Source organism: Vulpes vulpes, chromosome 7, assembly GCF_048418805.1.
Source record: "Vulpes vulpes isolate BD-2025 chromosome 7, VulVul3, whole genome shotgun sequence".
NCBI lineage: Eukaryota > Metazoa > Chordata > Mammalia > Carnivora > Canidae > Vulpes > Vulpes vulpes.
In genome coordinates this window covers 8,400,510-8,419,880 of record NC_132786.1, presented here as the reverse complement: position 1 = coordinate 8,419,880, position 19,371 = coordinate 8,400,510, and positions in this window count along the sequence as shown.

Genomic DNA, 19,371 nt, shown 5'->3' with positions numbered 1-19,371 from the left:
CAGCCCTAACAGTTTTGCTGCATGTATTTTAATATTCTGTTGTTGGATACATGTACATTAAGGGCTATTATGTCTTCTTGGTGAATTGGTCCCTTTATTATTATGTCTCACATTATCCCTGTTAATTTTCTTTGCTCTGAAATCTGCTTCTCTGGAAGTAATATTACTATTCCAGCTTTCTTTTGATTAGTGTTAGCACAGTATATCCTTTTCTTTTTAAATCTCTTTACTTTTTTTAAAAAAAGCTGTCTTTACTTTTAATATATCTTTTCATCTATCCACTTTATGTTTAGAGTGGGTTTCTGGGGCACCTGAGTGGCTCAGTCAGTTAAGTGTCTGCCTTCAGCTCCCCTGTGATTGAGTCCCATGTCAGGCTTCCTACTCAGCGAGGAGTCTGCTGCTCCCTTCCCCTGCTCTTGAGTGCATGTTTTCTCTCTCCCTCTCAAATAAATAAATAAATTTAAAAAAAGGAAATAAAGTGGGTTTCTTGTAGACAAAGAAAAAAAGGTTTTAAAAAAAAAGGTTTAAAAAAAAAGGAAATAAAGTGGGTTTCTTGTAGACAACATATAGTTGGGTCTTGTTTTTTTTTTTAATCCACTCAGACTGTTTTTTTATTTTTATTTTATTTTTTTTTAATTTTTATTTATTTATGATAGTCACAGAGAGATAGAGAGAGAGGCAGAGACACAGGCAGAGGGAGAAGCAGGCTCCATGCACCAGGAACCCGACGTGGGATTCGATCCCGGGTCTCCAGGATTGCGCCCTGGGCCAAAGGCAGGCGCCAAACCGCTGCGCCACCCAGGGATCCCCAGACTGTTTTTTTAAAAAATATTTTATTTATTTATTCAGAAGAGGCACACAGAGAGAGGCAGAGACACAGGCAGAGGGAGAAGCAGGCTCCACACAGGGAGCCTGACATGGGACTCAATCCCAGGATCCTGGGATCACGATCTGAGCCGAAGGCAGATGCTCAACCGCTGAGCCACTCAGGTGTCCCGACTGTTTTTTAATTGATATATTTAGACCACTGATATTCAAAGTGATCATTGATATAATCAGATTATATTACCATATTTGTTAAGTTTCTATCAATTGCCCTGTTCTGTTTCTTTTTTTTTTTGTCATCTGCTCTGCTCTTTTCCTTTCTGCTCTTCTGCTCTTTTTCTGTCTTTTGTGGTTTTATTTAAGCATTATATATGATTCCATTTTCTCCAGTTTCTTAGCATATCAATTATACATGTTTTTTAAAAAAATTATTTATTTATTCATGAGCGACACAGAGGGAGAGAGGCAGACATAGGCAGAGGGAGAAGCAGGCTCCCATGCAGGGAGCCCGATGCGGGACTCGATCCCCCATCTGCAGGATCACGCCCCGGGCCGAAGGCAGGCACCAAACCGCTGAGCCACCCAGGGATCCCCAATTTTTTTTTCTTTTTCTTTTCTTTCTCTTTCTTTTTCTTTTTTTCCTTTCTTTCTTCTCTCTTCTCTTTTTTCTTTTCTTTTCTTTCTCTTTTCTTTTCTTTTCTTTTCTTTTCTTTTCTTTTCTTTTCTTTTCTTTTCTTTCTTTTCTTTTTCTTTCTTCTGTGTTTGTCCTGGAGTTTACCATGTATATTTACACCTAATCCAATTGTACTTCCAAATAACACTATCCCACTGCATGGGTAATGCATGCAATATGACAGAGTATGCCCAACCCTTTCCTCTCATTCCATATAACATTACTAACATTCATTTTACTTATCCATAAACTATAATCACCAAATGCTTTGTTTCTACTTCTTGTTTTAAGCAACTGTTATCTGATAGGTCAATTAAAAATAAGAAAATAAAGGACTAACTTAACCTTTATTTATTTTTTTCTCTAATGCTCTTTTTTTGTTTATGTAGACCTGAGTTTCTAACCTGTATAATTTTCCTTCTTCTAAAGAACTTTCTTTTTGAACGTAGAAATTACTTAAAAAAAAAAATCATAGAGGCACCTGGTGGCTCAGTTGGTTAAGCATCTGAATCTTACTTATTTATTCATGATAGAGAGAGAGAGAGAGAGGCAGAGACACAGCAGAGGGAGAAGCAGACTCCATGCACCGGGAGCCCAACGTGGGATTCGATCCCGGGTCTCCAGGATCGCGCCCTGGGCCAAAGGCAGGCGCCAAACCGCTGTGCCACCCAGGGATCCCTGAATCTTTTTTTTTTTTTAAAGCTTTCAGCTTTTTTTTTTTTTTTTAAAGATTTTATTTATTTATTAGAGACACAGAAAGAGAGAGATAGAGAGAGGCAGAGACACAGGCAGAGGGAGAAGCAGGCTCCATGCAGGGAGCCTGACATGGGACTTGATCCCAAGACTCCAGGATCACACCCTGGGCTGCAGGCGGCGCTAAACCGCTGCACTACCGGGGCTGCCCAAGCATCAAAATCTTGATTTCAGCTCAGGTCATGATCTCATGAGTCATTGGGTCCATCCCTGCATGGGGCTCCACACACAGTGAGGAGTCTGCTTGAAGATTCCTTCCCTCTGCCCCTCTTCCTACTCTCTCTCTCAAACAAATAAATAAATCATTAAAAAAATCACAGAAAAGAACTTTTTTGGGAGTAGTTCCCGAAGAACCTCTTTCATTATTTTTTTAAAGATTTTATTTTCAAGTGATTTTTATACCTGGCATAGGCCTTGAACTCACAACCCCAAGATCAAGAGTTGTGTGTTTACCAGCTAAGCCAGCCAGGTACCCCCTGAAAGAACCTCTTTTATTTTTTAGTTTTTTAAAAGATTTTTATTTATTTATTCATGAGACACACACACACAGAGAGAGAGGCAGAGACACAGGCAGAGGGAGAAGCAGACTCCATGCAGGTAGGGAGCCTGACGTGGGACTTGATCCCGGGTCTCCAGGATCACACTCCGGGCTGCAGGCTGCGCTAAACCACTGCGCCGCCACTGCGCCAAGAACCTCTTTTACAGTGAAGGTAACTGGGTTGGGCTCCTGGATGGTTCAGGTGGTTAAACAGCTCAGGTTGTGATCTCGTGGGTCCTAGGATAGAGCCTCACTTCTGGCTCCCTGCCCAGCAGGGAGTCTGCTTCTCTCTCTGCCTCTCCCACTACCCCTTGGCCCTGCTCATATTTGTTCTCTCTCCCATATAAATAAATAAAATATTAAAAAAAGAAGAAGAAGAAGAAGAAAATGAAGAAGGTGGGTCTACTGGCAACAGGCTAGGTCTATTGGCAGCAAATCCCCAACTACTACTAAACAAGCCACCATTGACTGAGCAAATTTCTTAACTCCTCTTTTTCCTTGGCTTACACAAATGTTAAATCATCTTCAACTATTTTTCCTGCTCTGAAATCGTAGAATTCTAAGTAAAATTTTATATATTAAGTCAAACAGCTTACTTGGTAGGGCAACTATTAATAGGAAACATAGAGGAAGCTTTGTTAAAAGTGAAAAATCTTTTTTAAAATATACATAATCACTACCTCAAATAGTCATTTCATAAATCTTACTTCTTAAATACCAGCTTCTCTTAAACTGAAACCCATTTAAATGTCTCTGCTTTTCCTGTTTCAGTAAGTACAAAAAATGTAAAATGTAAAGGTCAATAAACTGTGGACTTTAGGGAAAGAGTAAATGTTTGTTTTAAAGTAAACAAGGAGCTGGAATGTTTCCAATATTTTCATTTTGCCTTAGTGGCTACCAAATGTATTTGGACCCAAAATTCCTCAAGAGCATGGATGTTAGATATGAAGGCTTTTGAAGAAAAAAAATCTGACTTCTGAAATGGAAGGAAAATGAAACAAATTGCATTTGGACAAATTACCAAAGTAAGGCAATAGAGTTAATCCTTGGCATTGGGAATTTAATATTCAAGGTTTTGTTTACTTTTTAATGGTTTTGCAGTCTGCATCATGTAATAATAGATAATTTTGCCAAAAGTGTTAATTTTCAGAATCCTATGCCCCAGGTGGCTGGAGCATGATCCCAGCATCCAATTTCCATGGCATCTTCTTTCTTCTGTCCTTGCTTGATTGTTACGAATGTGTACACACTCTTAAGCACTACTCAGCATTTGGGAATGCAATACATACAACAATGGCAATTGATTGTTAGGAATCTGTGGAGGTCTTTAGAAGTTTTCAAAAATCATTAAAATTTACTATATTTTAGGGGCACCTGTATGGTTCAGTCCATAGAGCATGTGACTCTTAATCTCAGGATTGTGAGTTCAAGCCCCATTTTGAGCATAGCGCCTACTTTTAAAAAAATCCAAAAAACCCATTGAAAAAAAATTACCATATTTTATTTTTTAAAGATATTATTGATTTATTTTAGAGAGAGAGAGTGCAAGGGAAGGGGCAGAGGGAGAGAGAGAATCTTAAGCCAGTGTCCATGCCCAGCACAGAGCCCAACGTGGGGCTTGATCTCACAACCCTGAGATCATGACCTGATCCAACTCTTGAGTTAGACGCTTAATGGACTGAACGATCCAGGTTCTCTTACCATGGATCTCCACCTCTGAGCCTAAGAAATCACCTTCCTTTCCATTGTCTCTTATGTCTAGGGTCTATGGCAGATTCACAGTGCCAAGAAATTGGCATTTGGAGTTAGCTGTATCTAGATTTAAATCCTCCAATATTTACCAGCTAGATAAACTTTAGCAAATCACTCTCTGAGTGGCTCCCTTCATCTAATAAATGTGGATAATACTGGTTTATGGAATTGTCATTATGATTTTTTTTTTAAAGATTTTATTTATTTATTCTTGAGAGATAGAAAGAGAGACAGAGCCAGAGACACAGGCAGAGGGAGAAGCAGGCTCCATGCACTGGGAGCCTGACGTGGGATTCGATCCCGGGTCTCCAGGATCGCGCCCTGGGCCAAAGGCAGGCGCCAAACCGCTGCGCCACCCAGGGATCCCTGTCATTATGATTAAATCAAATGTCCTCTGTGCAATGCCTGGCATGAAGTAAGCAGCCAACAGATAGGGGCCGAATACTCATAGCTATTCGTCTGACTCGTCCTCCTTCCAGTTATCTGAGTTGATTCTAGAGGTTTTCCTGATAGGATTATCATCACTGTGGTCCAGAATCTTGCTTTTAATACACAGTTCCTGCTTCTTCTCTGGCTATTTGTCCTCTCTCATTTTGTGGACATTTTAGGTTCCATTATCTTAATTCTGCATTCTGTTCTTGTGATTCTAGCTCTGGATGGTGACTCACCCTCTCTACCACAACCACTTGGCTCAGAGACCCACCTGTCGGGTCCTTTCACAGTTGGCCTTGTAAACTTGGCAAAACCATTTAAAGTCCTGTACCACATCTGTGCTTCTTTACAGTGCATGCCTGTCAGATCAAAACATAATGATCCAGTTGAGGGAGGAGATGGCTTTTTGCTTGCATATGTCATAAAAAGATGGAAAATTTAAAGCAACGAGCAGAGTACCCTGGAAAAACCATGACTTTTTTTTCTCCTGAAAACAATCTTCACTGTCAAGAAGAGTAAGGCAAAAATATACAGTTCAAAGCCCTTAGAGGCAGAATTATCTCTAAGGAGAACACTTTTAATTTTGGATGTCAGCGATTCTTTCATAGATATTGTGCTTTTGAATGAATTGTTCAGTTGGAACCTAGGGAATCCTGGCTGCATGAGGAATTAATCATACACATAAAAGTTTGAGCATGAGTAACTTTATTATCTTAATATAGCTATTGTTTTTAGACAATTAAGTAGTACATGTTCATTATATAAAATCTAGAAAATACAAAATATTTATTTTTTTAAAGATTTTATTTATTTATTAGAGAGAAGAGTGAGAGGGCAGAGTGGGGGAAGGGGCATAGGGAGAGGGAGAAGCAGATGTCCTGCTGAGCAGGGAGCTCGCCTCAGACCAAGGGCTTGACAGTGGTCTCTACAGCAGGGCTCAATCCCAGGACCCTGGGATCCTGACCTTAGCCAAAGGCAGACACTTAACCGAGTCACCCAGGTGCTCTGGAAATACAAAACCCTTAAAAGAGAGAATAATCCCCAAATAATCCTAACATTTTGGTATATTTCCTTGTTACTGATTTTTATTTATAAAATTTGGATCCTATTTCATCCATAGTTTTATATCCTACCCTTTGCACCTACTGGTATCTGTTGAGTGTTTTTCTACCTTCTCCACCTTCTCTAATCCTCCTATACTTATTTCTTAAAGTTTTATTTAACCAATTTCTGCACCCCATGTGGGCTCAAACCCATGACCCCAAGATCAAGAGTCAAATGCTTTTCCTACTGTGCCAGCCACGTAACCCTAAATACTCCTTTAAAATGCTATTTTTTATGGCTTTTTATTGTTCCATTGAATCACTGTATTATGATTTATTCATCTAACCCCTGTTGTTGGACATTTTTGAATCCTATTACAAATAGTACTTCAATGTAAATATTTGAACCTTCATTTTTGAGTACTTATCCAATCATACCCTTAAAATAGGTTCTTTCTGCATTTCACATTGCCAAGGTCCTCTGGTTGTTTGTGGAGCTGATTGCTGTTCATGCTGCACCATTGGGGTCAACTGCAATGGGGCTAAATGACCACAGATGCTTTGGGTGGATGATTCTCCCTGGCAGGACTATTTTTATTCCCTTCTAGAAGAGGGCTCCTCCCAGTGAGTTTAGTTGCTTGGCACATAGGAAATGGTAAACTTGACAAAGGCTTTCTGGCTTGTTATAAATGAACTTCTTTCTGTGTCTGTGTCAGCTACTGCAGGCTGTGGGAGCACCCTGAAGTGAGGTGCCCTGGCAGTGCCTCCAAGTCTTGCGTAGGCCTCTGTTGGCAAGTAATTCCCTTTCTAAAGTCGGGTGCTTGCAGGGCCTGCATCTGTGGAAAGTGGTGGAGGAATAGGAATTTGTACACTTGAAGCTCCCTTTGGTAAAACTGGTCTGCGATGCCAACCTGGTGTCTGGAGTTGGGTGGATAAGCCCTGGCTGTGCTGTGGTGAGCCAGGGTGTGTTTGTTGGTGTGTGCATGTGTGTGTGTGTGTGTGTGTGTGAGAGAGAGAGAGAGAGAGAGAGAGAGAAAGAGATGTAGGTAAATCAGCTTTTCAGCCCCTGAAATTCTCTGGCAGCCTCCAAAGACTATAACAAGTTTCTCTGTTTTATGAGATGATTCATCTTTGTATTAGTCTCCGAGGTGCCGTAACAAAATACCATACACTGGGTGCTTTAAACAACAAAACCTTATGTTCTCACAGCTCTGGAGGCTGTAAGTTCAAGATCAAGGTGTGGGTCGGTTAGGTTCCTGATAAAGACTCTTCCTGGCTGTCTTTGTCCTCAAATGGCCTATCCTCTGTGGCCAAGAGAAAAGAAAGATCGAGAGAGAGAGAGAGAGACCTTCTCCTTCTCCTTTTCCTTCTCTTCCCCTTCCCCTTCCCCTTCTCCTTCTTCTTTTTTAATGAGACCACCAGACCTGTTAGACTAGGGTGCGATTCTTATGACTTTATTTAAAGTCTTATCTCCTAAAGATCCTATCTTTAAATACAGTCCTGTTGAGGCTTGGGACTTCAACTTATGAATTTTGGGGGTATGTAGACATTCAGTCCATAAAACTCTTACCCACTGCTCTATTGTCTTCCTCTACCATTTATCATCTACAGTACTACATGACTTATTTATTCAATTGGTTATTATTTGTCTCCCACTACTAGACTATAAGCTCCATGAGGTCAGAGATCTTTCTTTGTTTTTCACTGGCATCTCTAAGCACCTAGAAGAGTGCTCACACATGAAATGTGGAAAAAATGACTGAGGTCAGCAACCATGGCTATTATGGTGGGAAAAGAGAGTGAGTGCTAGAACTGCTGGTAATAAACAGAAAATCCCAGGAAATAGCAATATCTAGGAGGGGAAATTGGGGCCCCCCTATCCCAGGACCACTAATACCTTGTCCTACAACATGCGGATCATTTCACTTGATCAGGTATGATGTAGTAAAGACACTCCACATTGTGGTTCAAACTTGTGATCCTTTGAGTTGCTATGGGGATTATGATGTTTTAATCTGCTTGGGCTACCATAACAAAATACCATCAACTGGGTGGCTTAAACAATAGAAATTTAATTTCTCACAATTCTATAGGCTGGACATCCAAGATCTCTGTGTTGCAATGATCCAGTTCTTATGAGAGCTCTCTTCCTGGCTTACAGATGGCCACCTTCTCTCTGTGTCCTCATATGGCAGAGAGAGGAAAGCAAGCTTTCTGATGTCTGATCCTGTCATGGAGATACCATCTTTATGACTTCATCTAAACCTAATTTCCTCCCAAAGGTCCATCTCCAGATACTATCACATTGGGGGTTAGGGATTCAACATGGGGATTTTTGGGGGACACAAACACTCCAACTTCCAGATGATGTAGCTGGTGATCAAGCACTTACGAGATCCAGACTCATGAGATGTCAGGTCAGGGAGCACAACAAGATGCTGTCCACATAGATCATGAATCGTCAACCCAGGAGGCCAAGGCTTGGAAAACGTTCAAAGTATCACATTAGCCAAATGTCCTCACAGTGCACCCATATTGGTCAAAGCCTGCTTGGGAGGCTGTGATACACTCATATATTTCCAGATTTTGTGGACCTGTAGCTCTTAAGAGGTCTAATTTCATACAAATCATGGTTTTTGGTGAATGATTAGATTGGGTTCCTTATTCTTTTCACTTATAAAAAAATTCTTGTGCCTTTTGCGGAGCAAGTGCAGGGCCTGAGAAGTAGATATTTTACTGTTTAAATATTGTGGCTTTAAAAACATAGTTTAATGCTTAAGAGCAAGAAATTATCAGGTAAAAAATATCTTAGCTATTCCCACTACTAGCTTTCTGCAGATGAGCTTTAGAATTATTCTCCAAGTTCTAATCAAACCTACTGAGATTTTGATTGGAACCATGTTAATCTATGAATGATTCTGTAAAGCATTGACATTTTTATAGTATTGAGTTGTTTCATTTAGGAATATGGCGAGTTTCTACATCTTTTCGGTCATTTGTGTCTCGATAAAATTTGGTAGTTTGTGTCATATAAAGCCTTTGCTTTCTTTGTAACTATTATATATATATATATATATATATTATAGAGGTTTTTGTTGTTGTTGTATATGGGATGGTTTTCCAGTATATTTTCTAACAATTAATTGCTATTATATTGGAATGTATTGATTCTTGAGCATTTTTAGTTTGTTCTTTTGAGTTTTTAGTTCTACTATCCACATATAATATTCATTTTGCATTCTCCTTGGCAATTGTTGTAACTCTTAATTTCTGTAGCCCGCTCTACCCTTGACCCCCAGAACACTAAACGGTGATGGTAGAGAGAGCACATTTGTCTTGTCCTGACTATGAGAATATCTACTGTGTGTCAGCCCGTTCTGGCCTGTATACCCTCAGATTTGTTCCTTGATTTTCACTGCTCTGTTCTACTACAAGGGACTGACATTTCCAGGCTGTACATCCCAAGGCTTCTGTGTCAGCTGATATTCATCTGGGTTCAGTCTACGGGAGGTTCTGGCAAAAGGTTGATGAGTCAAAGACAGAGAGAAGTCTGGGTATTTCTCCTCTAGTCTCTGCCATGGGTGGCAACTCCAGCACCAGTTGTCTGTGTTTCATGGCTCTGGCCAGACAGATGTTTGTTAGTTTCAGCTTCTGTTGGGTTGAACCTGGTCCCCAGGCTCAGGCAATACTCTTTGCTCTTTTTATTCCTCCAGTGAGGCTGCCCTCAGTCCCAGCAAGAGGGTCCCTGCCCTAGACTGTTTTACAGGGCCTGCATATCACAAATACACACATAATAGTCTTGGAGTACTCATGGTTACCCCTATGTCTTGGGATCCTGCATCAGTGAGTACTGGCACATATGGCTTATGAGCTTAAAAAAGTGCTCTTCTGGTTAATGTAGTACAGGACCCAGGGAAATGCTTTTCTAAATTTCTTGCCCTGTGTCCTCAGAACAAAAGACAACTGCATCTAAGTTATGTGGGTTGTGTTGCTGCTGATGTTGGTGTTAGATTCTGCTTTGGAGCATGGAAAGGGTCTGAGGGTGGAGGCACGTTGATAAAAGAAAAGATAAAATTATTAGCTTGTCCAGCCTTTCTTCCCAGATAGCATGCATGTAGTGGATTTTGGAACAAGGAAGTGTCACTTCCCAGCAGTGATGGGCATCCATTTCTTCCTTCCTTTTGTGTTCTAATTCATGGTTCTGGAATTACACATGAATTAGGTATTTTGAACAGTTGCACACAATAACTGAGCCATTTTGCAATATTATGCTCTTGTAATTCATACTGCTCTTAAACTATAAGTGTATTTCTAGACCTAACCTCAATTTTGGCCTAAATTCCAGAAACATTCTTGATAACACATATGGAATATAGGGTGAATTTGTTACTGGAGACATGGCCTCAACTGAGTCAATAGTCATGAAGTTATGGAGAAATTCAAAGAAAGATTATTTATGTATTTTGAATCTATCCATAGACAAAACATATTTAAATTTGACCTTATAGCCACTTAAGACACGCAATGGAAATGCTGACTAAAGCCATTAAATTTAATTTAGAAAGGACGTAAGATATACTAGGAAAGCTAAAGTAAACAAGAGGAAGCCCTCAAATACAGAGCAAAATGTGGTCTTTCATGGAAAATAAAATTAATTTTAAGGGACGCCTGGGTGGCTCAGTTGGTTAAGCATCTGCCTTTGGCTTGAGTCATGATCTTAGGGTCTTGGGATGGAGCCTCTCATTGGGTTGTCTGTTTTTCTCTCCCTCTGTGATCTCTCTGACTCTCTCTCAAATATATAAATAAAATAAAATCTTAAAAAATTAATTTCAGGTTTGTTCTATCTACGATTTTTTTGATTGCTATTGCTTGCTATTAATAGTATAAATAAAAGCAGATCTAAGTTGGATGACTTCTCAGTTAAAGAGACTAAAAATACTTTTTTTGAAGGGGGGGTTTGTGTTATGTTTAAAATACAAAACGTTCCAATTAAAAAAAATCTATATAAATGTTGGCAAATCAAACTCAAGTAAAAAAATATATATATATAAAATAAAATCCAAAACTATAAAAAAGATCCAAAACTATGGTGCAGAGCATGAACTGACAAATGGAATGCTTTTGCTTGGTAAGCACAATATTTGTTTTTTTCTACTTAAGGTATTAAAAATACTTTTAAATTTTAGAGAAAAACATTTTCTTTTCTTTTTTTAAGATTTTATTTATTTATTCATGAGAGACCCAGAGAGAAAGAGGGGCAGAGACACAGGCAGAGGGAGAAGCAGGCTCCATGAGGGGAGCCCAATGTGGGACTCAATCCCGGGTCTCCAGGATCATGCCCTGGGCTGAAGGCGACGCTAAACTGCTAAGCCACCCTGGCTGTCTAGAAAATGGTTTTCTAAGTAGAAATAAACTGCATATGAAACCAAAAGTGGCATTCGAATAAAATATAAGGAAATAGAACAAGGAAAAGCAAATTTTTTTTATGACTTTAAAGAAGAGGATTCAGTTATAAATAATCCCAAAGTAATGCTTGTAGTAACAACTAATATCCAATCATTGTAGATCAAGATATGGTCTTTACTGTAGAGAGACTTGAACAAATTAGGCAACGTACTTTGATTTTTGGTATTTTTCATTTTAGCACTGGAATATTTGAAAGAAGAACTGAATAACTATCATAGGCATATAGATATCACTTTGACAGTAAAAATCATATATATGATAATGATTTACATGATAAAAGTAATGTATTTTTTGCATTAACAGTGATGTGTCATATATGATTGTTACAATGCTTGAATATAATATGTAAAGTCCAAATGTAAGTAGTATTTTAAGAATTTTATTGACATTTCCAATAAAAGTGTTATTGCTTCAGTAGTATGAAGTTCCTTCAAATTGATATTAATTAAAAAAAAAAAAAACCCAAACTATCAGGGCACCTGGGCAGCTCAGCTGGTTAAATGTCTGACTCTTAATTTTAGCTCAGGTCATGATCTCAGGGTCATGAGATCAAGCCCCACTTCAGGCTCCATGCCGCGCGTGGAGCCTGCTTAAGATTCTCTCTCTCTCTCTGCTCCTCCCCACCACTCACACTCTCTCTCAGAACAAACAAAAACACCATATGGCATTACCATCAATAGGATATAAAATATGTGAAAATCTTGATTGTAGGGGCACCTGGGTGGCTCAGTGGTTGAGTGTCTGCCTTTGGCTCAGGTTGTGATCCTGGAGTCCTGGGATCGAGTCCCACATCAGGCACTCCACAGGGAGCCTGCTTCTCCCTCTGCCTATGTCTCTGCCTGTCTCTCTGTGTCTCTCATGAATAAAAATCTTTAAAAAAAATCTTGATTATAACAGGATGATTTTTCTGAAATAAAAGTTAAGAAAAGTAAGTCTTATGAATATGTATTATTATAAGTTATGAATTATGAATACCTTTATTACTCATCTGTGCATTGCTGGCCCATCAATACATGAGCAATCATAATTAATTTGGTTGCCTTTGATATTTTGCCAAATTTTATTCATACCCAAACATAACATTACACATATTTGAAGATTTGTCATCATAAAGGTATTTGTAAAGTATAAGGTTAGAACATTTTTATTTAACAATTTGTCATTTGACTTACACCTGTAAACATTTAGACACATGAGATGTGGGCCGTCATTTGTATGCTTGTCCAGGGCTGAGCCTGCCTTCAGCCTAACAGTGGTAATGGCAATGTGCTATCAACTTCCTGTTGTCTGCTTGGCTTCTTGGTTCTTCTGTCACTCTTCCATTTTGCACAAATAAGCAGATATCTTTACATTTTCTTATATCCCCTTATTTTAAAAAGATTTTAAAGATTAAAAAATATATTTATTCATAAGAGATACAGAGAGAGAGGCAGAACACAGGAAGAGGGAGAAGCAGGCTCCATGCAGGGAGCCTGATGTGGGACTCGATCCCAGCACTCCGGGATCATGCCCGGAGCCGAAGGCAGATTCTCAACTGCTGAGCCACCAAGGCATCCCTTAAGAAGATTTTAAATATTTTCCTTCTTTCTTATTATTATTTGGGGGGAGGGCAGAGGGAGAGAGAGACTCTTAAGCAGGCTCTATGCCCAGCTTGAAGCCTGACGTAGGGCTTGATCTCATGACTTTGAGATCATGACCTCAGCTGAAATCAAGAGTTGGACGCTTAACTGACTGAGCCACTGAGTCAAATGTAAAGATTTTACATTTAAGTAATTTCTACACCTAACATGGGGCCTAAACCCACAGCCCCAAGATTAAGAGTCACAGGGGCAAATCAGGTACCCCTGTTGCCTTCTTTGTTACATTAAAGGTAGAGTTACGGGTTGAATAATCCCACCCAACCCCCCAACCCTCCCACCTCCACCTAGAAGATATGTAGAAATCCTTACCCTTATGACCTCAAAATGTGACCTTATGTAGAAATAGTGTCATTGTAGATCTAATTGATTGAGGTCATGTTGGAGTAGGATAGGCTTATAATCCAATATGATTGGTATCCTTATAAGAAGAGAGAAACTTGGCAAAAGAGGAAAGATGATGTGAGAAAAGATAGTCATGTGATAACAGAGGCAGAAATTGGAATGAAGCATCATTAAGCCAAGGAATGTCAAGGATTTCCAACAGATACTGGAAACTAGAAGAGGCAAGGAAGGATTCTCTCCTACAGGTTTTAGAGGGAGCAGGGTCCTGCTGACACCTTGATATTGGACTCCTGGACCCTAGAACTGTCTGACAATAAGTTTCTGATATTTTAAGAGACCTAATTTGTGGTGTTTTGTCATGGAAGCCCCAGGATGTGGGCAGCATGCTAAAGATGCTCTTTGCCCTTTGTATCAGTGTTTCTGTAGGCTAGATATCTAGAAGCAGACCTGCTGGGTCATAGCAAACATCTAGTTTTCATCCATACAGCTACTCCAAATTGCCCTCCAGAGTGGCTGTATCCATTTATGCTCCTACCAGCAGTGCATGAGAGCATGTTTCCTTATGCAGTGGCCAATATGTGACATTAACAGACATGAAAAAAATTTTTTCCATCTGATGGGTAAAAAAGTATTTAAAAAATTTGTATTCTCTGATTATAGGTGAGGTTGAATTTTTTTTTAAAGATTTTATTTATTTGGGATCCCTGGGTGGTGCAGCGGTTTAGCGCCTGCCTTTGGCCCAGGGTGCGATCCTGGAGACCCGGGATCGAATCCCACATCAGGCTCCCGGTGCATGGAGCCTGCTTCTTCCTCTGCCTATGTCTCTGCTTCTCTCTCTCTCTGTGACTATCATAAATAAATAAAAATTAAAAAAAAAAGATTTTATTTATTCGAGAGAGAGAGAGAGAGAGAGAGAAAGAAAGGCAGAGACACAGGCAGAGGGAGAAACAGGCTCCATGCAGGGAGCCTGACTACACCCTGGGCTGAAAGCGGCACTAAACCACTGGGCCACCAGGGCTGCCCATGTTTTTTTTTTTTTTAATAAGTTAATTTTCCATTTGAATTTTTTCTTCTGTAAATTCTCTTTTATGACCTTTGATCATTTTTCTGTTGTGTTATTTGTTTTATTGCTACTGGTTTGGAATATTTCTTTATGCAGGATGTGATCTTATTCTTTATAATTCCTGGTTTAGGAAGAGATTTTAAATATCAAGAATGTTTGTTGGCTTTAATTGGTTGTCTTTTCAGCTTCTAGTGAGATGATAAAATGCTATTTATTTGACCTACTGATATGTGGCATCTGTAATTACAAGAACTTTAAAAAGCAGAGCAGTTAAATATTTTATGGGCAAGAGGAATGATGCCAATGCAGGGGCTTTTCAAAACATGTTAAGAGGGCTGCCTGGTTAGAACAGAGAGTGTGTCTAAGTGAATATGATGGTCAGCTTTGGAAAATAGGCACTTGGAGTAAAAAGTTTGAGCTTTACTCTACAGGCAAGATGAAATTACTGCAGAATTTTGGGTAAAGGAGAACTAGAATATAAGAAGATTAACATGGTGGTATGGTAGAGGAACAAGATAAAAAAAGGAGGGAAAGGACTTGGATGCCCAGGGGTGAGATGAAAATTGCTTTTTTCTCTAATGAACCTAATGAGGAATAAAAGAAGGGAAGTCCTAACAAACCAATGTGGCTCTGCGATGAATTGTGATATAGAAAGAAGCATAAATACTAGCATGTCACATGCTTGGGGGACTGTGTTAGGGGGGCTAGAGTAGAAGAGAACTCTTGGGTTTCAAGTAATGTACAAGTTGTGCAAAGTTAGAAAAACAAGAATAAGAATATACAGGGGGACACTTCTCTGAGCAAATGATGGCATATTGATAAATGGCAAAGAGAAAACAGACCTCATCAATTTTTATTTTTATTCCAAGAGACAATGTCAAGGAGAATGGTTTTCAGACTAAAAGTAGGGTGTAGAGTAGAACAAATATGATAACTGAAGACAGTTCCCAATGGGTGAAGAAATTGTAGGAAAGCATCTCTCTGCTCTGGGTGAATTGTACCTCAGGAAAGAGAGAATTTTTAATGATATCTCTGCATCTCTGTTGTTGGCCTTGGAGAGAGCTCGGAGAATGTGAACATTCGTTAGAAAAGGAGGGAGGTTGTGCAAGAGCAAATGAAATTCCAAATTTCAAAAATGTAGATTTCAGAAACTGCAAACCAATGATCTTTTTTTTTTTTTTTAATTTTTTATTTATTTATGATAGTCACAGAGAGAGAGAGAGAGGCAGAGACACAGGCGGAGGGAGAAGCAGGCTCCATGCACCGGGAGCCCGACGTGGGATTCGATCCCGGGTCTCCAGGATCGCGCCCTGGGCCAAAGGCAGGCGCCAAACCGCTGCGCCACCCAGGGATCCCCAAACCAATGATCTTAATATCACTCTGGGGTAAGATCCTAGGGTAGCATTCAAAGGGATGAGTTGTAGAGGAGATCCTAGAAGAGAAGGTGAGGATTATTAGAACTTCGCATGGGTCTTGTGAAAACATGGCCGGTTTTTTTTTTCTTTATCGGTTGACTTGGCTGTTATATCAAGGAGCACTGTTGGATATAAGACATACTAATAATCAGGAAGAATCAGAAACCCAGGGGCAGCAAGCTCAAAGAGGAAACAAACAAAAGGTATTTAGCCTGTAAGAAAGAAGGCTTAGGGAGAACATGATGGTAGAGGTCAAGTAGGTCAAGAAGGACCATTATATGGGAGAGGAATCAAGTATCTGTGGGCTTCCCGAAGGCCAATGGGTAGGATTACAGGGATCTAGGAAAATACTCAATGTAAGGAAGGATTATCTAACCACTTATACCATCTGACAAGGAACAGAGTGCTTGCCAAGAGAGTGATTTCCCTATCACTGCAAGTGTGCAAGCAGAAGCTGGCCAATTACTTTTTGGAAATGTTCTAGGAGAGATTCATGCATTACTGTGTGGTTGACTCTAAAGTCCCTTCCAATTTTGAGATTCTATGATCTGAGGACAGTATAGGTTCAAATCAGAAGGACTAGGTTGGAGATAGTGATGGTATAGCTAACAGAGTAGAAGGAATTGGAAAGAGACGGAGGGAAGAAACGTAGATCACTCAATTAAGGAAAAAAGGTCATGTAGTTATATAGTCAAGAGGACGAATCCACCATCTTTTTAGCTCCAAAGATCAGGATCTTCTCAAAATGGAGCAGGACTGTCCAGGAAAACAGCATTTCAAAGGAGGCCTCAAATGAACATCTTTAAAAGGCTTTTGGGATGTCACCAGGGACAAACATTTCAAAATATAGTTTTAATGATGTTCAGAAAAAAGGACAGTGTGCCATTGGGTCCATTCTCTTAGCAGGGCCCTAATCACCGGACTGCTGAGGAGGACCATGGGAGGAGAGGCAAGGCATAGTCTTGGAAGTAGGCCTAAGGCACAGGCCAGGAGAAAATGGTAAAAAGGAAGAACAAGAAAGGAATGGGATAATGGAAAAGGGAGGGCAGATAGGGATAAAATGGTCAGGCTCCTTTATTGCCAAATGGGTGACTACCTGGGCTTCCAGGGGTCTCCAGGGGCACGTCTCCTATCTGGTTCGCAGGGGAGGGGAGAACTGAGAATCAGGAGAGTGAGGCTCTAATGCTGGATGTGTACCAACTTGCTGAGTGACCTTGTAGGTATCATTTCACCTTTCTGCCTTCTCCCTATGGTCAAACATAGACATCCCGTTAGCCTAAAAGTGCTCTGGGCTTTACAGGAGAAAATAGCTCCAGAAATTTCAGACATTGTCTCCATGTGTGCAAAGTGTTTGCGCTCGTTTCCACATTTTCACGTTGGGGGAGAGAGGGAACTGGTGGGAGGAGGGTAGAAAGGAAGGTGAGAAGAAATTGTGGTCAAGTCCCCGGGCCCCACCTCGCCGTCCCAGGGGACCCAGGGCACCAGGGTTGGCAAAGGGCACATGCCCACGGCCTCTCTGCCAGCCCAGCACCCAGGAGCCGGGCGGACATCCTCAGGCTCTGCTGTCCCTTTCAGCAAATCCCAGTGCCGCATCCAGGGACGGAAAGCGAGGCACGCCCCTCCCCCACTAGATGGCACTGAAACGCCTCGTTCCCGATTTTCAAACTGCAGAAAGGATGAAAAAAGACAAAAAGAATATGGTGGAGGCGCGCTCTTTCTGGCTCGCAGGCCCCGCTGTGCAAAGCAGGGTGCCGGACCCTCTCTTTCCCGGGGGCAGCTCTTCCCCCGGCAGTGAGGGCCCCCGGCTTTGTAGTGCGGGTGACACCGAGGGGCGAGCATTAGAGAGAAAAAACCCGGCTTTGCAGCCAGGGAGGAGGCTCCCAGCCTTTGCAGCGCGGTCTCACGTGAGCCGGGCGGGGGCGGGGGGCGTCTCTGGGATGGAGCGGGGCTCGCCCGCGGCCCACCGGCTCCAGGTCGAGGGTCCCTCACTGCCTCCCAGAGCCCCCGCTGAGCCTACATCCAGCCGCCACCCGGACGAGGACAAATCCCGCGCCGAGGTTTCATTTAACCCCACCTCCCCTCGCGAAGCGCGAGCCCCCGGGCGTTTTCAAAATATCTATTAAGCACCCCCCGCCCCCCGCCACGCTGCGCGCCCATTAACATCCTCTTCCTCCGGTCTTGAAAGGATCAGTCATTTCCCCTTTTCCTTTCCTGCTGCGGAGGGAGGGGAGTGGAGGCAGGTGGAGGTGGGTGTGTGTCAGGGTGTCCGGCGCGGGCGTGGGGCTGGACTGGGGTTGGCCGGGGCAACCCCGCGGACGCGCGCGGCCCCGGGGGGCCACGCCTGTAGCTAAGCCAGCAAGGGAGCGCCTGCTGCTCTCTGGGGGAAAACAAAGATCTAATAGGATCCAAGATAGCAGCCACCGAAACCGGGGACGCGGGGAACTTCCTCAGCCCCTCTGGGTGCCGACTCTGCAATAAAGCGCCTTTATCCATCCAGTGGTGGATGCGAGAGAATTTTCCACCACTGCAAAGAGAGAGCCAGGAGATGGAGGCAACATCCCTAAATTTATAATAATGCGTGTAAACATGCCACATACCACACATATGTATATGTGCATAAATATGGATGTGGTCGGGCACATACCTATCCAGACACCATTGACTTGCCTGGTCAAAGACTGAGGCTTAGGCATTTCGTGCCTGGGAAATGGTGCAGTTTGTCTTTAAGGATGCTAGAAAAATAAGAGATGAGGCTCACGTTGCACGGATGACATCACTAGCTTTTGGCTGCGCGCTCCGTGTTCTCGTCTGTGGGTTTCAGCCAAGGCTGCAGCGCCGGGCGCCCGAGCTGAGCGAGCGAGCGAGCGAGCGACCGAGCGCGGCAGCGGCTTCCTCCGGCGCCCGCAGCCGGGCGATGCGATTTCGCGAGCTCCCCGGGCGCAGCCTGGGCTCTCGCTCCCCAGCACCGGCCGCGCCCGCGAGGCTCCCGAGCCGCCGCGGCTAGGGGAGGAGGAGGCGGCGGGGAGGGGAAGCCCCGCGCCCCAGCCGCCCTCCCCCACCCTCGCCCCATCCACCTCGCGGCCGCCGCGCGCCAAGGAGCCGGATCGCGGGACGCCGAGACCCGGCCGGGGCTCTCTGCACGCCGCCGAGGGAGCCGGCGCCTCGGCTCCGGGTGGGCTGCGAGGAAACCGGTGCAGTCCGCGAGCGGCTGAGCACGGTCGGGCAGAGCCGAGCCGACGGCTGGAAGCCGGGCTCGGGTGGCGGGAGAAGGGGGCGGATTGCTCGGAGCGGCCGGGGCCGCCGTCTCCCCCCGCGCCTGCAGCGTTTTCCCTGCACCCGGCTGCACGCTCCGCGCGGCTGCTGGGGACCCGAGGAAGTGAGCGGAGGCGCCGCGGGAGACGCGGGGCTGCAACCGGCCGGGCGGAGACT